The sequence below is a fragment of the Oxyura jamaicensis genome, chromosome 1 (genome assembly GCF_011077185.1).
Source record: "Oxyura jamaicensis isolate SHBP4307 breed ruddy duck chromosome 1, BPBGC_Ojam_1.0, whole genome shotgun sequence".
Taxonomy (NCBI): Eukaryota; Metazoa; Chordata; class Aves; order Anseriformes; family Anatidae; genus Oxyura; species Oxyura jamaicensis.
The window spans coordinates 67629532-67640303 of NC_048893.1; the positions used below are offsets into that span (position 1 = coordinate 67629532).

General features: G+C 34.9%; 1 long non-coding RNA gene across 1 annotated transcript in view; it reads left to right on the forward strand.

Annotated features, from left to right (window-relative positions):
* The window catches only part of LOC118179057, a 47938-nt gene extending 39370 nt beyond the window's left edge, over positions 1-8568 (forward strand). The window contains exon 3 of the long non-coding RNA XR_004756356.1: positions 8460-8568. This is a non-coding gene — a long non-coding RNA (uncharacterized LOC118179057). The remainder of the gene's footprint in view (positions 1-8459) is intronic.
* The last annotated feature ends 2204 nt before the right edge of the window (positions 8569-10772 follow it).

Sequence of the window (10772 nt, forward strand, 5' to 3'; positions counted from 1 at the left end):
GGAAGTTCCGCACCAATATGTGAAAGAACTTCTTCACTGTGAGGGCGATGGAGAACTGGAACAGGCTGCCCAGGGATGTTGTGGAGTCTCCCTCTCTGGAAATATTCAAGGCCCGTCTGGATGCCTACCTGGGCAGCCTGCTATAAGGAACCTGCTTTGGCAGGGGGTTGGACCCGATGATCTTTCAAGGTCCTTTCCAAGCTCTACAATTCTGTGATTCTGTGAAAAGAGTCATATACCATGCTCATCACCACATCTGTTAATTTTTCGCAATTGTTGTTGCAGTTTTGTTGAATTATGTGGCTCAATGGGTTTCCATCAGCAAGAAGATGCTAATAGTAATATAAGTCAAGCAATTACTAAGTTTCCTGGGGAAAGTCCAACCACAGGGAATATTACTAATTTAAAAAGTTTGAACTGCCACTATATATATATATATATATATATATATTTCTTAAACCTTTCCAACTTCAGATAGCAAATGCAATAATAAATTCTATTCCCTGTTGTTCCTGTTCAGGGACTGTGTCTAATCTTGGAATTACTGGCATCTGTACATCATTTCAATGGTAGATTACAGCTGGGATATACTAACCCCAGAGAGTGAGTAAAAACTTTCTGAAATATTGGAAGCATCTTTGCACTATGTTGATTTATAGTAATTAGCTTAGTCTTCATTTTCTTTTGATAGTTTGTGTAAAATTTGTGCTAATTTGTCAGCACTTGAGTTGATAGACCATTTTTCTTTTGAGAAAACATTTTGGTGAAAATTAGATTTCAACTAAACCTCATTTAATGTTAATTATGTTTCCTTGTTGACAATTTCCTCTCCTTCTTTCCTGCCTCTTCTTCACCCTCTTCAGAATTTGCAGAGGAAAAATGGAAACCTGAAATTTAAATTTTCATTAAACTTTTCCATGCAGAACACATAATTTCCTGAACAGTTCTAAAATAATTTAAAATTCAAAATTGTTAACAATTTAACAACTATTATTAAAAAGATAATATAAATATATTAATGGTTAAAATTTATGGCCACATTTTAGATATCTTCTGCCCAGTCTTCTAATGTATTCTGTAATTGCCTAACAAGTGACTTCATATAAGAAATAGAATGGTGCAAATTGGATCAAAATTTGTGCTACTTACCTCCATCACCTGTAAACATGGTTAGAGTAACTATACATCTGTTCAGAGCTACTCTCCTCAAAAACAATAATGAGTGACTGTCATTAGAAGTTAGAAATCAATTTTATTTCTCAAAATAGATGGCTTCTAGTGTGTATGTCTGTGATACGGCTGTCCAAGGAACAGAAAAGTTAGAGCTTTAGTTAGAGAAGGACTAACATTTTATACTGTAGTATTTATACATATTAATACTATAATATTTATACAGAACAGTAATTTGGCCTTTGATTGACACATTTTATATTGTTCTGTTGGTTTGTTTAATAGCAGTTATGGATAGCTTTTTTTCACTATTGGAGACACATTTCATATTTCTATGCTTTTAACTAGGAGAAGAACAAAACAGTAGAGCCATGGAAAAGATGAATGCAATTTTCATTGGCTTCATTAAGAATATCACTGAGACATCCTAATGAAATTTGGAAAAGATTTTCCAAATTGCTTTCCTCCTTAACTCAGTTTTGGAAGTTTGGAAGGCTTCTGAAACTTCTCAACAAATGTTGTTTTATAAGTGTGGACTAATATCTGGAGGATAACACTCAAGAGAAATAAAACCCAGGACCTATTTTTAGGGGAATATCCTTATTCCATCTTTATGCATAAAAGATATATCAAATCCATACATCACCAAGATAAGTCTCTCTGAAATCTGTAGGATACATTTGTGTAAAATGCAAGGAAGATCCCTTACTGCCATGTGGTAGTCTTATGAATGCTGGGCATGGGAAAAGAGTTTAAAATATGCTTTCTTAATCTGAGAGATGAGCCTCAGAATGGTCTTTGAGAACCTCATACAAATTAAGATTCAGCTTGGATTTTCCCTTAAAGGAACCATGAAATAACTCAAAATACAGTTGAAGTGGCAGAGTTTGGTAACTTAGCAGGATAATTCTGCTTGTATTTAGAAGAAAGCAAATATCCAACTTTTTCAACTTCCTGAAGCAGCAATAAAATTCTAAATTTATTCACATCCTCCAAATACTAAGAAACTTCAATGAAAGTTATGCTAATCAATAAGTAAACAAATAGCACCAACAGCAAAATCACATATGCGTCCTTAACAGTATATGGTAGTGCCAACCCTGGTCACACTGTGGTCATAAATTCATTGCCTTATTCAGCCTAAGAAACTGTTTTTCTAAATCAGAAACATAGCTAATGTAAGCAATCAGCATGGTTTATTTTGTGTTGTGAAATGTCTAAATATCCTTGGCACTCCATTTTTGCTGAGAGCACAGTTTACTTTTACTGAAATTGTAACTGCAATGAGTTTCCATATACAATCTAGAAAGTCGTATATAAACATATATGTGTGTGTGTGTGTATAGAGAGACATATACAGATACATATACACCCAGGTATATAAATATGCTTTGCTTGATACTGTCAAATATGCAGTTCAGTAAGCCTACCCATATGCAGAAATTCCATACATGTATTTGCAAGACAGGGCACTAAATATTGAAATTATATATTAAAATTTGCATGGCAAAAAATATTTTTTTTGTTTTACACTAGAAAAATACACTTTACAGTGAAAAATATCTCTTTTGTGTAAAATATTAAGATACAAAATGGCAAGAGTGGCCATGCTGAAATTCTTGTTTTACTTCAGGTAGCCAAGAGGGATGTCTTTCCTCTCTGTTTTCCCCATCATCTCCTTTTTAAAACTGATTCTGCAAATAGTTACTGTTAATATCTGAAGTGTTGTAATGTGAAAGTACAGATTTATATTGCTGTTGTGTGTAGGCTCATTTTTAATATTACCCTTAACATGAATTCATGTGTGGATAATTTTAGTCAGCTACTTATCAAATTAAAAAAATAATAAATAATGTTATAATATTATATTTTAAAGTTATTATTATAATGCTATACTAATGTATTGTAATGTTAAGTATGATTGCCCAGAGAATGACAACAGCAGGTTGTAAATGTAGCCAGGTTATATGTGATCTAGTGCTGCAGTCCATAACAGTTTGATGAAGGCATGATGTAGTACTTATTATTATTATTATTATTATTGTAACTATTATCCTAGTGGATATATTTTCTCTGAATTAGGTAGATCTTCCTTCATGTTAACTATTTTCAGAATCATGACTCGTATCTTAATTTAGGAAAGAAAAAAAAAAAAAAAAAAAAAAAACAGCACACACACACTTGAATAGCAAATGAAAATTCCTTCCCTTTCTTTAGTAAATTAAGGATTATAAGTAGTCTGATGAAATAATCTTTTGGGTATGTGTGCTTCAAATATTGTGTTTAGAAGACTTTTCTTCATGACAAATACAGGAGAAATTGATGTTTTTATTGAGCTATAAAGATATTACCTACATGTTTTTCTGTAAGAGGAGTAGCAGATTTTCTATCTTCATCTGACTTGTCTTAATTTTGAACATTCCTTTGAAGGCATAGCTTGAGAGTACATGTTCATATGGAACAAGTAACTGTACCAGTGACCACGTATGTCGGATGCAGTAATATATTGTTTTACTTTTGTGTTACTGCTGCCTAGTGTCACAAGCTGATTCAGTAATATTTCATGATGTGCAGTGATGTGAGATTTATTTTTATATTCTGGATGGATTTTTATGTCTTTGAAAGAAAATATTTCTTGTACACACATTTTGCATGTAATCAAAATGAGGTACAAATATATATTCAGATCCTTCTGAATACTTAATGAACACATTAGTCAAAATAGCAATAGGAGCTACACAAGACTATTATGCCAACCTTCTCCATCCTGATCAATATTTCAAATTACCCATGGATTCATTCTCTGAAGTCTTTTAGAAAGTCTCTTGTTTTGAAGTGGGCTGACTGTGACTTTGTTAATTTAATCTTGAAAGACATCTTTCACTCTGGCAGTAAATTCCAGTTTGTTGGTTTATTCAGGGTAAATTCTTCCACCAGCCAAGGCAGAGCTTGTCACTTTAGGGTGGTTTTTTTTTTTTGGTGTTTTTGTTGGTGGTGTTTGCAAGGTGTTTTATATTTTCTCTCTCTCTCTCTCTCTCTCTCTCTTTCTTTCTTTCTTTATTATTATTATTAGTAGTATTCTTTTCTTTGGTAGTGAGACCAAAGAAGAAAGAGAGAAAAGGAAATAGGGAAAAAATAAAAAAAAAAATAAAAAATAAAAAAAAGTCATTTTCTGCACATTCTCTCCTGATGCTGGCATCAGATGTGGAGGAACTGCTAGATCTTCATTAAGCACTCTCTAAGGTAGGACTCCCTCTAACTTTTTTAATTAGAAACATTTGACCATTTGACTCCATATTTATTTTTTCCTATACAACAAACATAATCTATTATATTAACTATAACTTTCCAAAGTTCATGTTCTAAAGAACTGAGTGAAGATATGAAGATATTAGCTTTTTTTTTTTTTTTTTTTTTTTTTTTTTTTTTTATTATGAGCACATATAGGTGCTCATCATAAAGGGAGACAGCAGTATCTTTCTCATGAAAGATAACAAGACCTAGTTGCTGACATGGCAGAATGCATGACTTAGACATTTGCACATCTTCTTGGCTGAATCTCCTTCAGTAAACGTAGCAGTGATGTGGACTGTCCCTGTCCCTAGGGCCCCTCTTGATGCAAGCATAAATTCTAGCCTTGATTTCAGGCACTGTACTGCAAGAGCAGCCTGCCAATGCTCCTATGTGCTCCTCTCCCTTACAATTGTATCTGATATCATCTACTAGCTAAAATAGCATCAGCTTCAAGTAGGCAGGAGAGGGAGAGGAGAGGGAAATTGTTATTTGATATACAAACTGGCTTTTTGCTAGCTTTTAACAGAGCCAAGCTCAGCATTGTAGACTTTCTTCCATGGTCAAGGGAGAGAGAGAGGTTTCCCCAGAGGGAGATTCAGAGCAGCAGTCCGATTTAGTCACTAAACTGCTGCCTCAAGGAACACATTTCCCCCTCCCCAAGCTTGTTGAAGAGATCACAGGAGATTAATCACCAGAATAAAGTTGCCCTTTGTGACTATCTCATGACATGGCATCAGTGAGATGCAATCTTTTTATTCTTGACATACAATACATCAAAGCCACGTAAAGCTCAGAACACCATTCTTGGTTCCTGACCCTCTGTCTCACTGCATTTGTGTGACAACAGGCATGTACATTAACATTCTGGGTCCTTGTTTTATGAATGTCCCAAATCTGGGTTTAATAATATTTGTTTGGGCACTGAGAAAGTCTGGGAATTTGATCTTGGCATGTATTTAGAGCTAAAAATGGAGAGCAGCAAATGGGTATATGAAGGACCTGGCCGAAATTCATGCCCGTTATCCCAAACGTCATTCTGAATGTTCTCAGAGACTTTCAGACTCCTGATAAACTCAGTTGTGCCAGTATATCTGAACCTAATGTGCTGGACCTGTCAGAAGCAAATTCCAGTCAGAATATTAATTCAGTAGGTTTACAGTTATGATTCTGTAAAAGATTTTTATCTTTGTATTATAGATTTTTGTTATTTAAACTTGGAATTAACACCTACAGCAATATCAGTCTTAACAGCCTGTCTCCCATTGTACATATGTGCAAGCATGCCTAGGAATACAAATGAATTACTGGAAGAGTTTCTGGATAACTACCAACATGCAGTAAAATATTTTTGCTAACTGGGAAATGGTGTCCAATTTCTCAGTGCTCCAGCAAAGTGTCTTCAGTTGTTCTGTAAGAAAATATAACAGTGATATCCAGGGTATGGAGGTCTGTTACCATTTGTTTGCTCAAGTCCTACATTGCACTGGCCTTCTACCCAGAGTAATCTTTTCAGTTTTTCCTTTATCTGGTACACTACAAATAAAGGCGATGATCACATGGTCATAGATATCCAATTCGGCTTGCTAAACTACCACTTTACCTACTTTGCCTCATTAATAACTACCGGATTCTGATCCATCACTGCTGAATATTTCCTGCTTTGCAGATAATTATTTTCTCACTTTTGAAACTGAAATACTTTTTTTTTCTTTCTTTCTTTTTTTTTTTTTTTTTTTTATCAGTTGTGTTTAGATCAGTGTCAGCTATTGAATGAAACTTGTTTGGTTCAAAATTTCATGATGAATTTCAAATAGTTGAGATTAATTTGCAAGATTGTCCTAAGACATCTCAGATAGACTTGGGCAATTTTTTATTATATTTTTGCTGGCTGCAGTATGAAATTGAAACCATCTCACAATTCACAGTTTTGTTTGTCTTTAGGCTTAAATTCAGTGCACAGTCAGGAAAGGCTGAACTTTCCATTCCAGAGAATCACTCACCTCTTTTGGATTTGTATAATACTGGAGTACAGTTCTTTTTAGCAAAACCACTGAAAATGTTCTTTTCATCCTACATGGGGCTCCATTTTAAATTAATTATTTTATCATTATTGTGGCATTGTATTGTCAAAATACTCTATTGAAATATGAATGGAATGACAATGTATTAAGCCTTCTGGAAGAAAAGCAGAATCTTGCTACCATCATAAACGCATCAGTCTAATGCATCTGAATGCAGAGAATGAAAGGGAAAAAAGTGGGAAAATGCAGAGAAGGAAAAAAAGGAAAATGGTGAAACTAAAATGCCTAAGTCCTGTTCTAATATAATCCCAGGTACTCCTTATGGAATCAGTCTTTATTGAGCAACTTCATGGTTGATTCACTTCTCCTAAGAGCAAATTAATTTTGTTTAATTCAGTGTTTATCTGTGTAAAGCAGATTTCATTTCAAACTGAATTGTTTGTATTTTTTTCTTTAACTCAAAATTCAAAGTGATTTTTTTCTTAATAGGAAAAACATGACTTTTTTTCCATTATATATTTCATTTTCATTTTCTAAAAAACACTTTATGTGAAAATTCCATATGCTCTAGTATTGATGATGTTCTTGTGTCTTGCATCAGCACAGTAATGTTCAAAAACTCTGGAAAGAAAATGTACATCTAATACTTCCATAATCTGTTTCTTTTTTCAGAAAGATTTTTTGTTTGTAAAATCTGAGAGGCAAAAGCAAGGCCTCTGTTTTTTAGATGTACAGATTCTTGACAAGCTTTATTGTTATAATTTAGTTAATACAAAGATTCATGATAAGATAGAGGGGGAAAAAAAAGATGTAAAAATGAATGCTTGAGTGCAGACTATGTCAGTAAACACACTGTGGGTGAAATCCCATTGCTTTTAATAAAACAAAATTTTCTGATCTGCATTTCATATCTCTAGAATAGATCTATAGCCAGTGCCCATCTTTAGATGCTGAAACTAAGGTTTAGAGTTTTTTTTTTTTTTTTTTTTTTTTTCTTTAGATCTAAGAAATTACCTCTTGGCTGAAATGTCTTACATTATGGCTATGGAAAGAAAAGAAAATTCATGGAGTAGTGGTCCCTTCGGTCTCCGTCTTCTGACATATGCTGCATTCCATTTGTGTGAATCTTATATTTTACTTTTGCCCTGCATTAAGTTAAGCCTGATTGTCTGATATACAGATCTAGATATTTTTTCTACATGGATTTATGGTTTTTAAAGTGCTCATAAACCATCAAATACGCTGTGTTTCACCCATACTTAATTTAAAGTACCAATACTTAAATACTGCTGTGAATGGGATCTATACAGTAGTGATAACTTTAACTTAAGAATGCTCCTCAGACTGAAGCTTTTCAACATATTTAGCAAACTCAAACTATACATGGAGAAAATACAAATAAAAAAAATAAAGTTACAAAGCTGTATACCAAGGCGGACATTAGTTAGACTACAATTAACAGATGTCACATGGGAATTTATACTTCATAAAAAATCAAAAAGACTTACAAGAGTAAAAACTGCAAATTGTCAGACACTGACTAAGCTTTAACAAAAAATATATATTTTTTTATTGAAAGAATATCAAACATGAGACAAGAAAACCCACCTATTATTCAGTAGTAATATTAATAATATTCAGGAAAGACAGGAATTAAATAAATTATTAGAATACCTCATAAAGAATAAACCATGCAACTTCCATGTGATGGTCAGCAACCATTAGTGCGCAAAACAATGTCTTATGTGGTGATTTTATTTTGCAGTGTATGAATGAGGAATTGTTCTTTGACTTAAATTCTATTTTTTTGTTTCAGTCTCCTGTTAGTGTAGCTTTTACTTGAAAGAACAACACATTCTAAATTAATCCCTTTTGTCTCTCTTCAGCTTGATTACAGTAACAGATTTCTGTCTTCTCCGGTTGTCCTCTACACACTTGAGTACTCCAAAATCCATTTGGGTTTCTCCTTCCCAGGTTATCAAGATGAGCAAGACTTTCTTGAAGTTGTAGGATGAATGGGGATGGCCTGACTCCAAAACTTACTTGGGCATGAAGGTTTGTTTAGCTACCAATGAGATGAAAGGAGGGTGGAGACCCTGCTCACATTGTCCTAAAACCAAGAAAAAATACTACAGAAACTGAAAGCACTTTTTAAGGGAAAAAACATTACTCTCTCTCTTAGGGTGAGGTATTGCTCATTAGAAGAGGTGCAACTGAAATTTTAGATATGCCCTGGAATATTCAAAGTTAACTAAAACATTTTGTGAAATTTGGCAAATCTGGCTCAGGTTCTGAGTTTGTAACGGTCCAGGCTCTAGATCACTTGGTTACTTCTGTGTACTTTCCACAGAGAATGTATGAATATGTTCAGCAACATAACGTAATGCAGTGCATTAGAGGTAAGCATCAGTCCAGCAGATCAGCATCTCACCTGCTGGCTGGGGAATCATGGGAGCATTGCTGCTGCCTGCCTGCCTGCCTGTTGCTCCTGTTGTTGGCTGTGCTCCCACCAGGCCATTAGGTACAGACAAGAGTCACAGTTACAACCCAACTCCTATGCCCAGTCACCATACAAGCAGTTCATCTGGATAACTAATCTGCTCCCCACAGAGGCACCGGGTAAGAGATAAAATATTGTACATCTTCTAATTGACTGTTCACAATGTTTGTTGCTCAGAAATGGAAAATCACCCAAATCCTGGGACCTTGAAAATCACCCAAATCCTAGAGAACCAACTGCTAGTAAGGTAAAACTGCCTACCTGCAAAACTACGTGTGCAACTGAAACAAAGATCAAACCGAATACTGGCAGTGGTCTATGTCTTACTGAAATCTTCTGTAGAGGTGACAAACATAATGAAGCAAACTTAAGGAAGAATATCTATGCAATTTTCAGGTGTTTAAGTAAGGGCAGACTATCCCCGCAGTTTGTTTCAAAAATGGTTGTTCAAGCAGTGCTAATTAAGCGTGATTCTGAGAGAAAGAACTTTAGTCCATTGTGCATCTCTGTTGTTCCCTTATTTCACAGAAGCTTTATCTTAATCTATCATTCAGTCTTTTCTCACCCTTGATGACAAAGCAAGGAAATGACCTTCTTTGTTTGTGTTTTCTACCTCCCTGAAACTTTTAATTTTGTTCTTCTGTATTTAAAGCAAACAAACAAGCAAACAATAGACTCCTCCAGCAGATCTAACCCATCACGATTACTAACAACAGTAGTGATAAATGCCTTGTTGCAGATTTGGTTAAACCGAGCCTGTAAAACCATAAAAAAACAACTTCTTTAAGGGATTGCCCCTCTTATCAATATCTTTATCTGCCTTCAGATGGAGAGGCCTGCCTCTTTTGGGCATTGCTGCCTCGCTGGTGGACCAGCAGGTCAGATGTTGACCACTTCAGCTGCCATCAGTGAATGGCTTAAGTTGAGCAGAGTGGGTCATCTACCTCTTGGCTGAGCAGAGGAAGAATAATCTGACAGTCACAACTGACATCAGCTATGATGCCATCCTCAAAGCCATCCTTTATATATGTGGAGTGGGAAGTATGTATGAGACGCAAAGACTACACAAGACAAGTATATCTTGTTGTGGAGTCTCAGGACACAGCTCCAGCAGTGGATGTCCCACAGACAAAGTCCAAGGCTGCCTGTCATCAGGATGGAAAGATCTTTCTCTACCCAAAGACCAGAGAGTTACATGCCACAGGACTTGCACTGTAATCACTTGGTGGTATTTCAACATGTGAGAAAAAAAAAAAAAAAAAAAGTCTCTCTCTTTCACATTAGAGTGAAAAACTGTGAAGTCTGTCAGTAAACATTCTGATCAGACATTAATTTCATAGCAGTCTCGTTTTGATGCCTGACACTGCTGTGTCATCTGGGCTTTTTCATTTGTTCTTTGAATTTGTTATTTTAATCTTAAAATGTCTCTCTGTGCAATTCTGTTGAGAGATTTCCGTTTTCAAAAATATATTTGCCATAATACTTTCCTTCCTCCTTCAGACCCCTCTGAAATCAAGCACTGCAGTCCACTGACATGTTGACAGTTTTGCATGAATTTATGAAAAAGGAGTTGGAATTGGCTGACAAAGATTTGTTTAATATTATTAAACTGACTGTGTGTTTAAGTTGCTCTTCTGAACATAAAATTAAGAGAAGGAGGAACTGAAAAAAAGATTTGAAATGTATGATTAAGAATATATTCTATTCTCAGTTTACAATATATAATGTTAAGAATTAAGGCTGCTGCCTTGAGGCAGAAATTCTTGCTCTAAATTGTAAGCAGGACT